Source organism: Canis aureus, chromosome 9 (assembly GCF_053574225.1).
Source record: "Canis aureus isolate CA01 chromosome 9, VMU_Caureus_v.1.0, whole genome shotgun sequence".
Taxonomy (NCBI): domain Eukaryota; kingdom Metazoa; phylum Chordata; class Mammalia; order Carnivora; family Canidae; genus Canis; species Canis aureus.
Genome location: NC_135619.1, coordinates 25,353,035 through 25,369,811, shown reverse-complemented (window position 1 = coordinate 25,369,811; position 16,777 = coordinate 25,353,035). Strand labels below are relative to the sequence as shown.

At 39.2% G+C, this 16,777-nt stretch overlaps 1 protein-coding gene and 1 long non-coding RNA gene across 5 annotated transcripts in view; one reads left to right on the top strand and one right to left on the bottom strand.

Annotated features, from left to right (window-relative positions):
• The window catches only part of FSCB (fibrous sheath CABYR binding protein), a 295,780-nt gene that overhangs the window by 109,314 nt on the left and 169,689 nt on the right, over positions 1-16,777 (top strand). The window lies entirely within an intron of this gene.
• LOC144320511 (uncharacterized) overlaps positions 1-16,777 on the bottom strand; it is a 59,666-nt gene that overhangs the window by 12,845 nt on the left and 30,044 nt on the right. The gene's annotated exons all lie outside the window — the stretch shown is intronic.

Sequence of the window (16,777 nt, the reverse complement as noted above, 5' to 3'; positions counted from 1 at the left end):
TTAAGACATTTGGGAGTTCCTGGAGGAATGTCATACTCTGCCTGCCTCATGTATTTTTCAATCTGCTACAGGTTATAAAGAAATTTAATTTTATCTACATTTCCTTTTGCTTTTGTTCTCCACAGGAGTTTCATACATTCCTCTCTATTTCCCCATCTATAAAACAAAAAATATATATTTAGTATATGTACTCTTTATAGAATGGGAATTTGTTTACTTGTCTGAATAATAGAACAGGAAATGATATACATGTGTCTCCCTTTTTATACAAAATTCATTATTGATATTTTGATTAATTTCAAATAAGTCATTCTTGTTGGGTGTCCTGATCTTTGGAGTCAGCTTACCACACCCTGATGAGAAGGGATGGTTGGAGAATCATGACCTCACTGGCTTCCCTACTATACTAGTAATCACTAATTCAGTAAACAATGAAAAAGCCATTTCTAATTATTAGTAAATGTTTGTGTAATAGACAAATATCCACAAGGCAAAACAATGAATTAAGAAAAAAATATGAATAGGTTATGTTAGCAATAGGACTATTTTTTAAAATTTGCAATTCTATTTAGGGGAAAACTGTGGACTTCTTTACATACCATAGGATTGGATTGGTTCTTTGGTTTTTGTGCTCATAAATTTACATCTCACTGACTTTGCTTGTCCATTTTCCAAAAAGGTATTCTTTATGTTGGTTACCATAGAAACCAGAAGTGCTCCATGTATATGTAATTCTTTGCACATATTCCCTTCCCTTTCTTGCGTTTGAAGTCAGATAAATTGCCTTATGTGCCATTTATGTAGAATAACCTTTGTTTGCTTAAGTCTTCTGTGAAACAAAGCATTATAACTTAAAACATGTTACTTTATATTAATCTAAATCACAATGTTGATTTGTGAGTTGTGTTGAAAAATGACAGAAGAAAACAGAAATATTTTCTAAATAAAATAGCACACCACTTGAGGGTTGAAATTGAGTAGGAAAATCAAGACATCAGTAGAGCCCTTTAGAGGAGCTCTAAATGTTATGTCGCTAAACCAAGAAGAAAAGTTTTAAAATAATTTCTGTATTCAAAGAATGGCTGTTTTGGCAAACATTATAATCAGTTACATAGAAAGCAGTTACTGAGTAACTATTGGGGTCCAGCTTTGTCCTTGGATCAAAGGACTATAGACACCTTGAGGATGGAGGCACTGTTTTCAAGGTGTTTTCAAATTAGTTTGAATGCAGGGACTATGTAGAATAGAGGCTATGGAAGTTAAATTCTTCTAAGTCATACCACTTGAGGTTATGCAGCATATATGTGCAATTTACACAATGAGTACACACTGATGAGACACTTTCGTCTCTTCTCTTAGTCAAAAGCCTCCTGTAAAGATGTCCTCTCCACCAGTTTCTTTTCCTATGCCAGTTTTGATTTTGGATTATTTGCCTTTCCTATACAGTCCCCCCAATAATATTTAAGAGAGGGTAGCATATAGAGCTAAAAAAGAATGTTGTACCAGTTTCTAGGAAACCAGAATTTAGCCTAATTCCACTAACTTAGTCTTTGGCACTAATTAGCTGTGAAACTGTTTGCCCTTGAGCAAGTCACTTTACTTCTCTCTATTCCTTGGTTTAAATCAGTAAAGTAAGAGAGTATAGGAAGGTTCTTTAGATTCTGTGTCATCCTACGAAATGAATTCTGATTCATTTATCTTAAAAAGATATTTTCAGCTTTTTAACATAAATTCTAAGCAGTCTGTTAGAATTCCCCAGAAGCCTCCAAAGTCATGCGAGGAATTTCAGCTGAGTAGGAAGGCAGTGAACAAGCTGTCTTGGCCTGAGTCACCTTGTGGCTTCAGCGTGTTGACAGGTGTGAAGAATGCCCACATTTTGGGGGCCATTTTCCAATATGACAATCTCTATGAAGCAGCCTCATGATTGGGCCATCAGGAATCCACACCATCTGCTGAGTTAATTTGTATGGTTAAATATTTGGGAGTTATTGTACTACTACTAGGTTTGCTCATGTCTTCACTCTCATTGTGAATGTCTGTTGTCTGCCACTTTCATAGTTTTATTATGAGCAATAAATGAGTGGATGTAAGAGTATTTTGTAAACTGTAAAGTGTTATAGAAATATTTATTATTGCTTATAATAAGTGTTTTATGCCGCCTTGTGTGTTCCGATGAGAGACGAAATGATTACTGAGAGTCCAATACTTTGGAACAAAGAGACACCCAAAGGGGCTGCATGGCAGGCACTGCCTGCGAGTGCAGGCTCGCAGGTGAAGCACCTGAGTCCAGTGGACTCTTGATTTTATTATCATAGATGTAAAGAATGCGGAAGCAAGGAAGGAAAACAACTCAAGAAACCAATCCCCTGAGTCAGCAGCCAGGGACTGCAAACGTGACCAACTTCCCGGGTTCCAGAGGAGCATTAACTAGGGGACTGCGGGGGTTGGGAGAACCGACCTCGGGCCTGGCTATCTTATCTACCGTCATTGTTGTTTTCAGGTCGTACTGTTTTCAGCACGGACTGCGGACTGCGTGGCCGGAATCATCAGCTCTTGTCATACACATAGAGCTGATGCCATTTATGCCTATTCCTGTTCTTGTTTCTTTTACTCGCCGAGGTCCTGTTCTCCGACACTTTTAGGGTTCTAACCACCACAAAACTATGATCATTATAATCAGTGTTTTCACTTTCGGTAAAGGTGAAGTGGTAAGTGGTAAATACCTTTTTCCCACCTCTGTGTCCTCTTTGCCTAAATTGCTTCCATTACCATCCACAGTGCAGAATCCTTAGCCTCCTTTCTGAATGTGGCTTTCAGATTGCTAATCTCACTTCAACAGAGCTCCTCTTGAAGATTTAGCATCCTTCCTAGGTCTCTCAAGTCTGCTTGTTTTCTCTTCCTTATTCCTTGTATACCACTCATCTGGAGACGAGGATATGTCTTCTTTGTTTCTCATGGCTGCTTCCATACCTTCTCTCTCTCTCTCTCTCTCTCATTTTATCTTAAACCCCTTCACCTGCAACCTAGGGTTTTTGTTGCTTTTGCCATTAACTGCACCACTCTTTAGTAATATGACAGTATATTCTAAGCCCGTTATAGATACCACTTATTTAATCTTTACAGCAATCCTATGAGGTCAGTATTTTTATTGTCTTCACTATCTCCTTTGACACCTAACACAACTGAGATATAGACACTTTGAGTAACTTGCCTATGATTGTAGAGTTGTAAGATGCAGAACTAGCATTCAAACCCTAGCAGTATGGCTTCCCTCCTCCTTCCCTCATGCTTTATCTGTACTGTCTCTATCTATAGTGCTTCTGGCCCCATTTCTCTCCATTCCTTTACTGTGATTTATTTTTCTTCAAAACACTTAATACCACCTAAAATATTATACATTTATTTGTCTGTTTGCTTATTACCTGTTTCCCCTGCCAAAATGTCATCATCTCCATGAAAGAGATTTTGTTTATTTGTTCAGTCTTATAAGTGTATGAAATATAGTAGAAATTTAAAAAATATTTGGCGAACGAATGAATGAGCATCACATTAGGTGTTTATTTAGCAACTGCCTCTCTGCTGGAGCTGGGACACTGCAAACAACCTTTCTGCTTTGCAGGCTGGCTGGATCTCTGTTAGGATCTGCCAAATAGGGGCAGGAGGGGGAATCTGCAAGGCTAGAGAAGGAGACTGACTCCTCCCTGTCTGCTGCCTGCTCCTGTCAGCATCTTCCCAGCAAAGCTGTTTGACTTCAGCAGCAGCAGTTTCTTCCTGTAGCTGCAGGGGATCCAGATTGCAGTTTTTCTAATGTCTGTAGAACCAGCCCATCATGACTACTCAGAGATAACAGCACCAGTGCCCCCTTCTCAGAAATCATGAGTTTCAGGCCCTTGGGTCCCTTCTCCAGGCATCTAAGTTTTAGTCATTATTATCTCTTCCCTTTGTTCCCTAGCTGTTGAGAGTCGTGAACTGCTCCTTGTAATTACTATTTCCATGATTCATAGGTATTCTCTTTTTGTGTTTTTAATTTTCTAATACAGAGCTAACACTTCTTTATATTAATTTTTCTGCTCTAATCGTTGGTGTAGTTTCTGTCTTCTGTCTTCTGTCTTCTGTCTCCTAACCAATACAGAATTGGTATGAGGAATCATCTCAGGAAAAAAAGATCTCAAAGATGGGAGCTGATGACTGACTTGGTTGTACTTGAGCCTAAATAAAGTGATGAGTTCTGTATAAATGTATAGTGGGAGGTTAGTAATCCATGGTATGGAGTGTTATCAGGACTAATAAAAATTTCTGCTGTTATTGATTAAAGTACCTGATAGTCAAGTGCATTGGTAGTTATGACTAGTATGACAGTAATGTGACTATAAGCAGTGTAGCACGAGGTGGCTTCCTTTGAATACACAAGAGTATTCATGGAAGAAATTCAAACTCAGATCTTTAAGCTCTCAGCCAAAGTCATTATCAGAGAATCAGAGAACTTTTTAGAAGAACATTTTATTTCTTAGAGCTCCTAAAAATAAACTACAAAATTTAATTGTACAGGTTGCAGAATTAAAACATAAGTTGCAATCTTGCCAAGTCTCTTATAAGGAAGAGAATTGATTGGGAAGAAATTAAAACTCGAGACTGGAGTAGGAGCATCTGAATGCATTCGTGTTGAATGTGAATATTAGTCAATGGATAGTTTCATGAAAACCAACAGAAAACAGGAGGAAAAGAACCATACTTTAAATGGCTAATAATAAAAGTACAGAAAAGTATGTTCTTTAGTAGAGAGATCTCTATGGGTCAATCCAAATGTCAAATTGTTTCTGCCCAAAGAGTCACTGGAAATGGGAATGTTTGAGTCTATCAATACTGAAAAATGGGCTGTACTGGTAGGAACCATACTGAAAGCTCTGTTGTCATTCATGGAGTCCGATGTCCATAGTGGCCAATCTGCTTGTCATCAGCATCTGTCAGAATGCTTCCCTGCTTCATTGCTCACAACTACAAGTATAAAAACCCTAGTCTTGCTCCTGATTTTAGTTACTTCCTACTGTTTTATACCATCCTCTCATTCATTCTAAGTTAGAAGGGTGACAGTCTATAGTAGCTGCTTCATGTGTTGATACATAATAAGACCCTAGTGATTAAATTTTCTTTTGGAATAAATACTGGGTGTGGATTTGAAATGTTGAGTTTATGGTAATATCAGTGCATGAGAGTAAATCATGGTGTAGAATTAAGTGGATAAACTTTGGAATTAGAATTGTTTTGAAGCTTGGCTCAGGCACCCATTAGCTAGGCAAAATTTGGGCAAGTTACCTAAACTCTCTAAGATTCAGTTCCTTAATCAGTTAAATATCACAATAATAACTAATTGATAGAATTTTATAAGGGTTAAATGAAATAATGGAACATTCAATATATTAGTTTCCTATTGCTGCTACAACAGGTGACCATAAACATGTGGCTTAAAACAACACAAATTTATTCTCTTATAGTTCTGAAGGTTAGAAGTCTGAAATGGGGGCACCCAGGTGGCTTAGTTGGTTAAGTGCCTGCCTTCAAGTCAGGTCATGATCCTAGGGTCCTGGAATGGAGTCCAGAGTCGGGCTCCCTGTTCAGCCAGGAGCCTGCTTCTCCCTCTCCCACTCCTCCTACTTATGCGTGTGCTTTCTCTGTCAAATAAATAAATAAAATCTTTTTTTTTTTTAAAGAAGAAATATGAAATGGGTCTCAGTAGCTAAAACCAAGGTTTCAACAGGGCTGTGCGGCTAGTAGATGCTCCAGGGGAGAACCCATTTGTTCACCTTTTCTAGCTTCTAGAAGCTACCTACATTCCTTGGCTTATAGATCGTTCTTCTACCTTCAAAGGCAGCAGCATGGCATCTTCAAATCTCCCAATCTTTGCACTTCCTTTTTCACTCATAAGAAAGCTTGTAGTTAGTTACATTTGGACTACTTGGATAATCTAGGATAATCTCTCCATCCCCAAATCATTGATGAACAACTTTAATTTCATCTGCAGTTTTAATTCTCTTTTGCCATGTAACCTAACATATTCACAGGTTCTGGATACTTGGGAGGTCTTTGGGAGATCATTATTCTGCTGATCACACTTAACCTTAAATAAATAGTGCATGTGAAGTGCCTGACACATGGTATGGCATTAATAGAGATATTTTTTAGTACCAAAGAAAGTTCTACAAATACTTCTTTAGATAATTAAGAAAAAAAGGAATACAAATAGTCTGGGGGAATTTAAGCAAATAATGACTAGTGTATGGATGAATTCATGCCTTGTTGAAAAAAGAGAGCATTGGTCCACCTACTGATATTCACTGTAGCCCATTTTGTCTTCTCTCCTTCTCCAAGCATCATCTACATTATCTCACGAGAGAGCCCCATATCCTTTGAAATTTTCTTTTTGTCAATTATCAAGTATGTTGGCACTCTTTAAAGTTCCACCAGGTGTTCTGATATCACTGATATTTACCTGGTTGAATAGTCAAACATTTATTTCATGACCGACCATTCAGAAAAATTGGCAGTATTGTTAATTATGCAACTCAATATTGTTGAGGATATCTGTCTAATCTGAGAAATTGCTCTCTGACAAAAACATAATGGGCCTGGCAATTATTTTTTCTCTAGGATCTATTATTTTTTATTTTTACATGTTAGAAAGTTATATTTTGGCTTAATATTTTTAATGATATGTATAAACAGATTATTAGAACCATCAGTGTATTTTTGGATTTTTTAAAAAAGATTTATTTATTTGAGAGAGAAAGAGAAAGAAAGGGAGCAGGGGAAGGGGCAGAGAGATAGAGAAAGTCTTAAGCAGGCTTCTGCTGAATGCAAAGCCAGATGCAGTGGTCAATCTCAGGACCCTCAGATCAAGACCTGAGCAGAAAGCAAGAGTCGCATGCTTGAGTGACTACACCACCGAGGTACGCTTTTTAAAATAAAATTTTAAAAATTTATTTATTTAAGATTTTATTTATTTATTCATAAGAGACAGAGAGAGAGAGAGAGAGAGAGAGGGGCAGAGACATAGGCAGAGGGAGAAGCAGGCTCCATGCAGGGAGCCCGAATGCGGGACTCGATCGCAGGACCCCAGGATTGCGCCCTGGGCCAAAGGCAGGCGCCAAACCACTAAGCCACCCAGGGATCCCCGTCTGTTCATATTTTCTGCCCAGTCTTTCTTTAATTGGATTATCTGGGGGGTCTTTTGGGGTTAAGTTGTACAAGGTCTTTATGTATTATGGATACTAACTTTTTATTGAATATGTCATTTGCAAATACCTTCTCCCATTCAGTAGGTTGTCTTTTAGTTTTCTTGTTTTTTTCCCTTTACTGCACAGAATCTTTTGATTTCAAGGTAGCCCCAATAGCTGAATTTTGCTTTTGTTTCCCTTGCCTCAGGTGATGACATATCTAGAAAAATGTTGCTGAAAAGGTTGCTAAAAATAATCAACTATATAATTGTGGACTTATTTCTGGGCTCTGTGTTTTGTTTCATTGATCTATGTGTCTGATTTTGTGGCAGTACCATATTGTTTTGATTACTACAGCTTTATAGTATATCTTGAAATTTTGGATAGTGATACCTCCAGTTTTTTTTCAGGATTGCTTTGGGTATTTGGGGTCTTTTGTGGTTCCATGCAAATTTTAGGATCTAAAATTTAGATCCTAAAATTTAGGTTTGTTCTAGTTCTGTGAAAAATTCTGCTGGTATTTTGGTAGGAATTGCATTAAATCTGTAGAGAGCTATGGGTAGTATGGACATTTTCACAATATTGGTTCTCCCAATCCATGATCATGGCATGCCTTTCTATCTGTGTCCTCTTCAGTTTTTTTTTTTTTTTGTATAATTTTTTATTGGAGTTCGATTTGCCAACATATAATATAACACCCAGTGCTGGGCAGCCCTGTGGCTCAGCGGTTTAGGGCCACTTTCAGCCCAGGGTGTGATCTTGGAGACCAGAAATCGAATCCCAGGTTAGGCTCCCTGCATGGAGCCTGCTTCTCCCTCTGCCTGTGCCTCTGCCTCTCTCTCTCTCTCTCCCTCTCTCCCTGTGTCTCCCATGAATAAATAAATAAAATCTAAAAAAAAAAAACAAAAAAACAAAACCCAAACAGCCAGTGTTCATCCCATCAAAAGCACCCTCAGTGCCCATTGCCTAGTCACCATGCCCTCCCACAATTCCCCTTCCATTACCCCTTGTTCGATTCCCAGAATTAGGAGTCTCTCCTGTTCTGTTACCTTCTCTGATATTTCCCATTCATTTTCTCTCCTTTTCCCTTTAATCCCTTTCACTATTTTTTATATTCCCTGTATGAGTGAAACCATATAATGTTTGTCCTTCTCCGATTGACTGACTTCACTCAGCATAATACCCTCTAGTTCCATCCACGTCAAAGCAAATGGTGGGTATTCGTCGTTTCCAATGGCTGAGGAATATTCCATTGTATACATAAACCACATCTTCTTTATCCACTCATCTTTTGATGGACACTGAGGCTCCTTCCACAGTTTGGCTGTTATGGACATTGCTGCTATAAACATTGGGGTGCAGGGGTCCTGGCGTTTCACTGCATCTGTATCTTTGGGGTAAATAGCCAGCAGTGCAATTACTGGGTTGTAGGCTAGCTCTATTTTTAACTCTTTGAGGAACTTCCACACAGTTTTCCAGAGTGGCTGCACCAGTTCACATTCCCACCAACAGTGCAAGAGAGTTCCCCTTTCTCCACATCCTCTCCAACATTGGTTGTTTCCTGTCTTGTTAATTTTCACCATTCTCACTGGTGTGAGATGGTATCTCATTGTGGTCTTGATTTGTCTGTCCCTGATAGCCAGTGATGCGGAGCATTTTCTCATGTGCTTGTTGGCCATGTGTGTGTCTTCTTTGGTGATATTTCTGTTCATGTCTTTTGCCCATTTCATGATTGGATTGTTTGTTTCTTTACTGTTGAGTTGAATAAGTTCCTTATACATCTTGGATACTAGCCCTTTATCTGATAGGTCATTTGCAAATATTTTCTCCTTTTCTGTAGATTGTTTTTTAGTTTTGTTGACTGTTTCTTTTGTTGTGCAGAAGCTTTTTATCTTGATTAAGTCCCAATAGTTCATTTTTGCTTTTGTTTCTCTTGTCTTAATGGATATATCTTGCCAGAAGTTGCTGTGGCCAAGTTTAAAAAGGGTGTTGCCTGTGTTCTCCTCTAGGATTTTGATGGATTCTTGTCTCACATTTAGATCTTTCATCCATTTTGAGTTTATCTTTGTGTATGGTGTAAGAGAATGGTCTAGTTTTATTCTTCTGCATGTGGCTGTCCAATTTTTCCAGCACCATTTATTGAGGAGACTGTCCTTTTTCCAGTGGATAGTCTTTCAAGCTTTGTCAAATATTAGTTGACCATACAGTTGAGCACCAATTTCTGGGTCCTCTATTCTGTTCCATTGATCTATGTGTCTGTTTTTGTGCCAGTACCACACTGTCTTGATGATCACAGCTTTGTAGTACAACTTGAAATCTGGCATTGTGATGCCCCTGGCTCTGGTTTTATTTTTCAATATTCCCCTGGCTATTCGGTGTCTTTTCTGATTCCACACAAATCTTAAGATGATTTGTTCCAACTCTCTGAAGAAAGTCTATAGTATTTGATAGGGATTGCATTGAACGTGTAAATTGCCTGAGTAGCATTGACATTTTCACAATATTAATTCTTCCAATCCATGAGCATGGAATGTTTTTCCATCTCTTTGTGTCTTCCTCAGTTTCTTTCAGAAGTGTTCTGTAGTTTTTAGGGTATAGATCATTTACCTCTTTTTTGGTTAGGTTTATTTCTAGGTATCTTATGCTTTTGGGTGCGATTGTAAATGGGATTGACTCCTTAATTTCTCTTTCTTCAGTCTCATTGTTAGTGTATAGAAATGCCACTGATTTCTGGGCATTGATTTTGTATCCTGCCACATTGCCAAATTGCTGTATGAGTTCTAACAATCTTGGGATGGAGTCTTTTGGGTTTTCTACAAACAGTATCATGTCATCTGCTAAAAGGGAGAGTTTGACTTCTTCTTTGCCAATTTGAATGCTTTTTATTTCTTTTTGTTGTCTGATTGTTGGGGCTAGGACTTCTAGTACTATGTTGAATAGCAGTGGTGAGAATAGACATCCCTGTCATGTTCCTGATCTTAGGGGAGAGGCTGTCAGTGTTTCCCCATTGAGAATGATATTTGCTGTGGGTTTTTTGTAGATGGCTTTTAGGATGCTGAGGAATGTTCCCTCTATCCCTACACTCTGAAGAGTTTTGATCAGGAATGGATGCTGTATTTTGTCAAATGCTTTCTCTGCATCTATTGAGAAGATTATATGGTTCTTGTTTTATTCTCTTGTTGATATGATTTATCATGTTGATTGCCTTATGAGTGTTGAACCAACCTTTCCTTCTGGGACAAATTCTACTTGGTCATGGTGATTAATCTTAATGTACTGTTGGATCCAATTGGCTAGTATCTTGTTGAGAATTTTTGTATCTGTGCTCATCAGGGATATTGGTCTATAGTTTTCCTTTTTGGTGGGGTCTCCGGTTTTAGAATTAAGGTGATGCTGGCCTCATGAAATGAGTTTGGAAGTATTCCATCCCTTTCTATTTTTGGGACAGCTTTAGTAGAATAGGTACTGTTTCTTCTTTAAACGTTTGTTAGAATTCCCCTGGGAAGCCTTCTGGCCCTGGACTCTTGTGTCTTGGGAGGTTTTTGATGACTGCTTCAATTTCCTCCCTGGTTATTGGCCTGTTCAGGTTTTCTATTTCTTCCTGTTCCAGTTTTGGTAATTTGTGACTTTCCAGAAATGTGTCCATTTCTTCTAAATTGCCTAATTTTTGGCATATAGCTGCTCATAATATGTTTTTAAAATTGTTTGTATTTCCTTGGTATTTGTTGTGATCTCTTCTTTTTCATTCGTGATTTTATTAATTGGAGTCTTTTTTAATAAGGCCAGCTAATCGTTTATCTAACTTATTAATTCTTTCAAAGAACCAACTCTTGGTTTTGTTGATCTGTTGTACAGTTCTTCTGGTCTCTATTTAATTGAGTTCTGCTCGAATCTTTATTAACTCTCTTCTCCTTGGTGTAGGTTTTATTTGCTGTTCTTTCTCCAGTTCCTTTAGGTGCAAGGTTAGCTTGTGTATTTGAGTTTTTTCCAATTTTTTGAGGGAGGCTTGTATTGCAATGTATTTCCTTCTTAGCACTGCTTTTGCTGTATCCCAAAGATTTTGAATGGTTGTATCTTCATTTTCATTAGTTTCCATGAATCTTTTTAATTCTTCTCTAATTTCCTGGTTGACCCATTCATCTTTTAGCAGGATGGTCTTTAACCTCCACATGTTTTGGTTTCTTCAACATTTTTTCTTGTGATTGAGTTCTGGTTTCAAAGCATTGTGGTTTGTAAATATGCAGGGGACAATTCCAATCTTTTGTTGTTAGTTGAGACCTGATTTGTGACCCAGCATGTGGTCTATTCTGGAGAAAGTTCCATGTGCACTTGAGAAGAATGTGTATTCAGTTGAGTTTGGATGTAAAGTTCTGTATATATCTGTGAAATCCATCTGGTCAGTGTACATTTAAAGCTCTTGTTTCTTAGTAGATGTTGTGCTTAGATCTGTCATTTGCAGAAAGTGCTGTGTTCAAGTCTCCTACTATTAGTGTATTATTATCTAAATATGTCTTCACTTTGGTTATTAATTGATTGATATACTTGGCAGCTCCCAGATTAGGGGAATAAATATTCATGATTGTTAGGTCTTCTTGTTGGATAAACCCTTTAAGTATGATATAGTGTCCCTCTTCATCTCTTACTACAGTCTTTGGGATAAACTTTAATTATCTGAGGATTGCTACCCCAGCTTTCTTTTGAGGACCACTTGAATCGTAAATGGCTCTCCAACCTTTCATTTTCAGGCTGTAGGTGTCCTTAGGTCTAAAATGAGTCTCTTGTAGACAGCAAATAGATAGGTTTTGCTTTTTTATCCAGTCCAAAACTGTGTCTTTTGATGGGATCATTTAGCCCATTCATGTTCAGAGTTATTGAAAGAGATGAATTTATTGTCATCATAATACCTATTCAGTCCCTGTTTTTGGATTATTTCTTTGGGCTTCCTCTATCTTTTACAGGGTCCCCCTTAATATTTCTTGCAGAGCTGGTTTGGTGGTCACATATTCTTTCAGTTTCTGCCTATCTTGGAAACTCTTTATCTCTCCTTCTCTTCTGAATGACAGTCTTGCTGGATAGAATATTCTTGGCTCCATGTTCTTCTCATTTAGGACCCTGAATATATCCTGCCAGCTCTTTCTGGCCTGCTAGGTCTCTGCATCTCTGTGGAGAGGTCTGCTGTTAATCTAATATTTCTCCCCAAGTAAATTAGGGATCTCTTGTCTCTTGCTGCTTTAAGGATCTTCTCTTTATCTTTGGAATATGCAAGTTTCACTATTATTTTATTTTTATTGTTTTTTATTTTTTTATTTTATTTATGATAGGCACACAGTGAGAGAGAGAGAGAGGCAGAGACACAGGCAGAGGGAGAAGCAGGCTCCATGCACCGGGAGCCCGACGTGGGATTCGATCCCGGGTCTCCAGGATCGCGCCCTGGGCCAAAGGCAGGCGCTAAACCGCTGCGCCACCCAGGGATCCCCAAGTTTCACTATTAAATGTTGAGGTGTTGAATGGTTTTTATTGATTTGGGGGGGCACCTCTCTATCTCCTGGATCTGAATGCCTGTTTCCCTCCCCAAATTAGGGAAGTTCTCAGCTATGATTTGTTCAAATATGCTTTCTGGCCCTCTGTCCCTCTCGGTGCTCTCTGGAACCCCAATTATACATAGATTTTTTCCTTCTGAGGCTATCATTTATTTCCCTTAATCTTTCATCGTGGTCTTTTAATTGTTTTTCTCTTTTTTTCCTCAGCTTCCTTCCTTGCCATCAACTTGGCTTCTATTGTTACTCACTCGTTCTTCTACCTCATTAACTCTTGTCATTAGGACCTCCAGTTTGGATTGCATCTCATTTAATTGATTTTTAATTTTGGTCTGATTAGATCTAAATTCTGCAGTCACGAAGTCCCTTGAATCCTTTATGCTTTTTTCCAGAGCCACCAGTAGCTTTATAATTGTGCATCTGAATTGGCTTTCTGACGTCGAATGTAATCCAAATTCTGTAACTCTGTGGCAAAGAGTACTGTTTCTGATTCTCTTGTGGTGAGTTCTTCCTTCTAGTCATTTTGCTCAGTGCAGAGTGACTGTATGAGTGGGCTGAATCAACAATATCAACCATGATCTAACTATGTTTCAGTCTAGATGATTCTACAAGGTCAGAGACCATAAACTGAAAACAAAAATCAGAATGAAATAAAACAAAAGGACCACTAAAGTGAAAAACATATTTTAAAACAAAGCAGTAAAAAATAAAAGGTCAAGAATCCCAAAGAAGAAATAAAGAAAAAAGAAAAGAGAAAAAAAGCAAAAGTAAAGAGGAAAAAAAAAAAGAGAAAAGAAAAAGAGAAATACAAGGGAGGGACTGGGAGGTGGTGGTAGTGACAAGTTGTAGTAGATATCTAAGTAGTCTACCTGAGGGATCCTAGAGGGTGATCCTCTTGGTTCTGAGTATATTAAGTTTTTATGTTAGAAAGATGCTCAGTCCCAAATTTATATAAGCCAGAAATACTTGTAGAGGGCCTGAACATTGACCATGAAAACATAAATGAGATAAAAGAAGGGAGGCAGAATGGGAATGAGAAATCTCACAGAATTAACCAGCACTGTATACCACTTGGTTCTGGGTGCATTATGGTCATATTTTAGAAGGTATTAACTTCTTCCATTGTAGAATAAAATGAGGCAGAGGAAACAAAAAACATACAAAAAACAAACAAAAAAACACCTATTGTATATCTCCCAAAATTGAGTATGTTGAAGGGAATCTAGAAGTGGAAAATATATCTAGGATCTGTAATTGTAGAAATATGAAAGTCAAAAAGGCAGAAACTTAAAAATGAAGAGGTGGCAAAATATTTTAGTTAAGGTGGGAAAAGAAAACAAACTGGAAATTTACAGTCTGATATAAAAACGAGTTGTACTGGAAAAAGGAAGAAATAAAAAGGAGGGGTATCCTCTGGTTCTATATACTGTAAATCCCTCGGCCTCCCGTGGAGCTTCCAGTGCTGCTTGGTCAAGGACTTGCTCAATGGAATATTACTCAGCCATTAGAAATGACAAATACCTACCATTTGCTTCAACGTGGATGGAACTGGAGGGTATTATGCTGAGTGAAGTAAGTCAATTGGAGAAGGACAAACGTTGTATAGTTTCATTCATTTGGGGAATATAAAAAATAGTGAAAGGGAATAGAGGGGAAGGGAGAAGAAATGGGTAGGAAATATCAGAAAGGGAGACAGAACATGGAAGACTCCTAACTCTGGGAAACGAACTAGGGGTGGTGGAAGGGGAGGAGGGTGGGTGGGGGGTGTGACTGGGTGGGCGGGCATTGAGGGGGGCACTTGATGGGATAAGCACTGGGTGTTATTCTGTATGTTGGCAAATTGAACACCAATAAAAAATATATTTATTATTAAAAAAAAAAAAGGACTTGCTCTTCCCCTGTCCTTCCAGCTGGTCTTCTGGGGAAGGGGCCTGCTGTGCTGATTCTCAGGTATGTGTACCTGGAGGAGCTGCCCCACCCCCTGCCAGGTGCACGGCTCGGTGGGAGCTGTTCATCCTGTGAGGCCCCTGCTCAGTCCCAGGTACAAGGTGACACCAGGAGTAACAACCCCACTGTTGGCGGCCAGCTCTCCAGCCCTGGAGTCAGCTCCCGCAATAACTATGCAGTCTCCCAGTCCGCACTGGCCCGGATGCTCCGGGGGCGTGGGGTGCTGACCTGCACAGCTTGGGGGCACCCAGGGCCAATAGCATCCTCACTGTCCTGTGCCCTCCCTGCCTCTGCCTATCCTGGGGGGAGTGCAGGATCCTGGCTGTGTCCCCCAACGCCCTGGGATCTGGGGCCTGCGCTGCTGGAATCGCGCTCCCGGGGCGGTGCGGCTCCTGAAGGCAGCAGGGCGCAGCCCCCTCCGCCCCGAGGCCCGGCCGGCACACTCCAGCCCTTTACCAAGCCCGGCCCACGGGCTCTCCCCCGGGTGCACCTCCAATGTTAGTGACCGCGGAACCTGGGGGCTCCACTGTCCCTCCTGCGGTTCTGCCCGAGTTCCCTGCTGAGCGCCTTTCCATCTGGGAAGGATCTGGTCTGGGTTTTTAAAGTTCCTGCTTCTCCCGGGCTGGGTTTTCCTGTCCCCAAGGCTGTCGCCACCCCTCTTCGCCCGGCTCCTTGGGAGGCCCCTCCCCCACTGGATTCTTTTTTATTTTGTTTTTCCGCCTTCCTACCTTGTTAGAAGTGAAAACCCTTCTCTCTGTAGCGTTCCAGCTGTTCTCTCTTTAAATCTCAGGTTGGATTCGTAGGTTTTCAGGATGATTGGACAATTATCTAGGTAAGTTGGTGGGGCCGGGTGAGGCGAGGACCCTCCTCCTTCACCAGCTTGCCCCTCCTCTGTCTTCTTCAGTTTTGTTCATCAGTGTTTTAGAGTTTTCAGAGTACAGTTCTTTCACCCCCTTGGTTAAGTTTGTTCTCACAGGTTTTATCATTTGGTGCAACTAGTTGTAAGTAGGATTGTTTTCTTAATTTCTCTTTCTGCTACTTCATTTTTCATGTTTAAAAATGCAGCAGCTTCTCTATATTGATTTTGTATCCTGCAGCTTACTGATTTCATGTATCAGTTCTAGTAATGTTTTGTTCATATATAAGCTTATTGTAAAATTAAATCAGTGTGTTCTCTGAAGGACAGTTGCATGTCAGATTGCTTTTTCTTTTTATGTAATGACTTTGCCTCTTATTAAACTTGCAGCAACTGAGTTAAGACCTTTGCGTTTATAGTCACATAAATATATACGTAGAATTAACCCATCATACAGGTATGTATGTATGTACACATAAAGTGTATGTATAAATTCTGATTTAAATTTTTCTGAATCTGATTCCAATTTTAGAAATTTTGAAATTACTATTCCATCTTATTTGATGCAACATTGGTATTTAGTTTGTACTGATATTCTTCATTTCATGCCTACTTGAAATCTCTGCTATAGGTGAACCTGTTTGGTTTCATCTTTGTTCATTGATTTGGCAATACTCTAAAGCTACCACTGGAAAGAATTGTTTTACATAGCTCTTTTAAAACAATAGCATACAGAATAGAAGAGTAGTAGTATAACTGCCTATTTGTATGATTGAAGCAGAAAACTTATATTTAGAGTTAAGAATGCTTTCCAGTTTTTCTAAATGCATCATCATATTTTTCTCTTGAGCCCTGTCGGCTTTATGCTTAAAGAGATCTAGGTATGCACTGAATGCCACATAGTGCAATATCATCCTGAAATTCAGGAGAGTCGGGATCCTATTTACTCAGTCTGACTTTTATTACTGTCAGTGGTTTCCAGTGTGACTCCTGGTGCCAAGTAGTTAGGAACAATGTTATCATCAGAGAACAGTGCGTGGATTTTAATGCCTTGTAATGCGAGAGCAGACAAGTCATACTTTCAGAATGAATCTCCAGAGTCATGTGCTATGCTCCATTTGTGTGTGCAGTAGCCTCTGTTGTCCACAGAGAGCTTTGACCTTTCATCAAAAGCTGAGCATGTCCAATACAAGGAGTTATGTTGTTCAGCTGAGTTAGAACTTTTA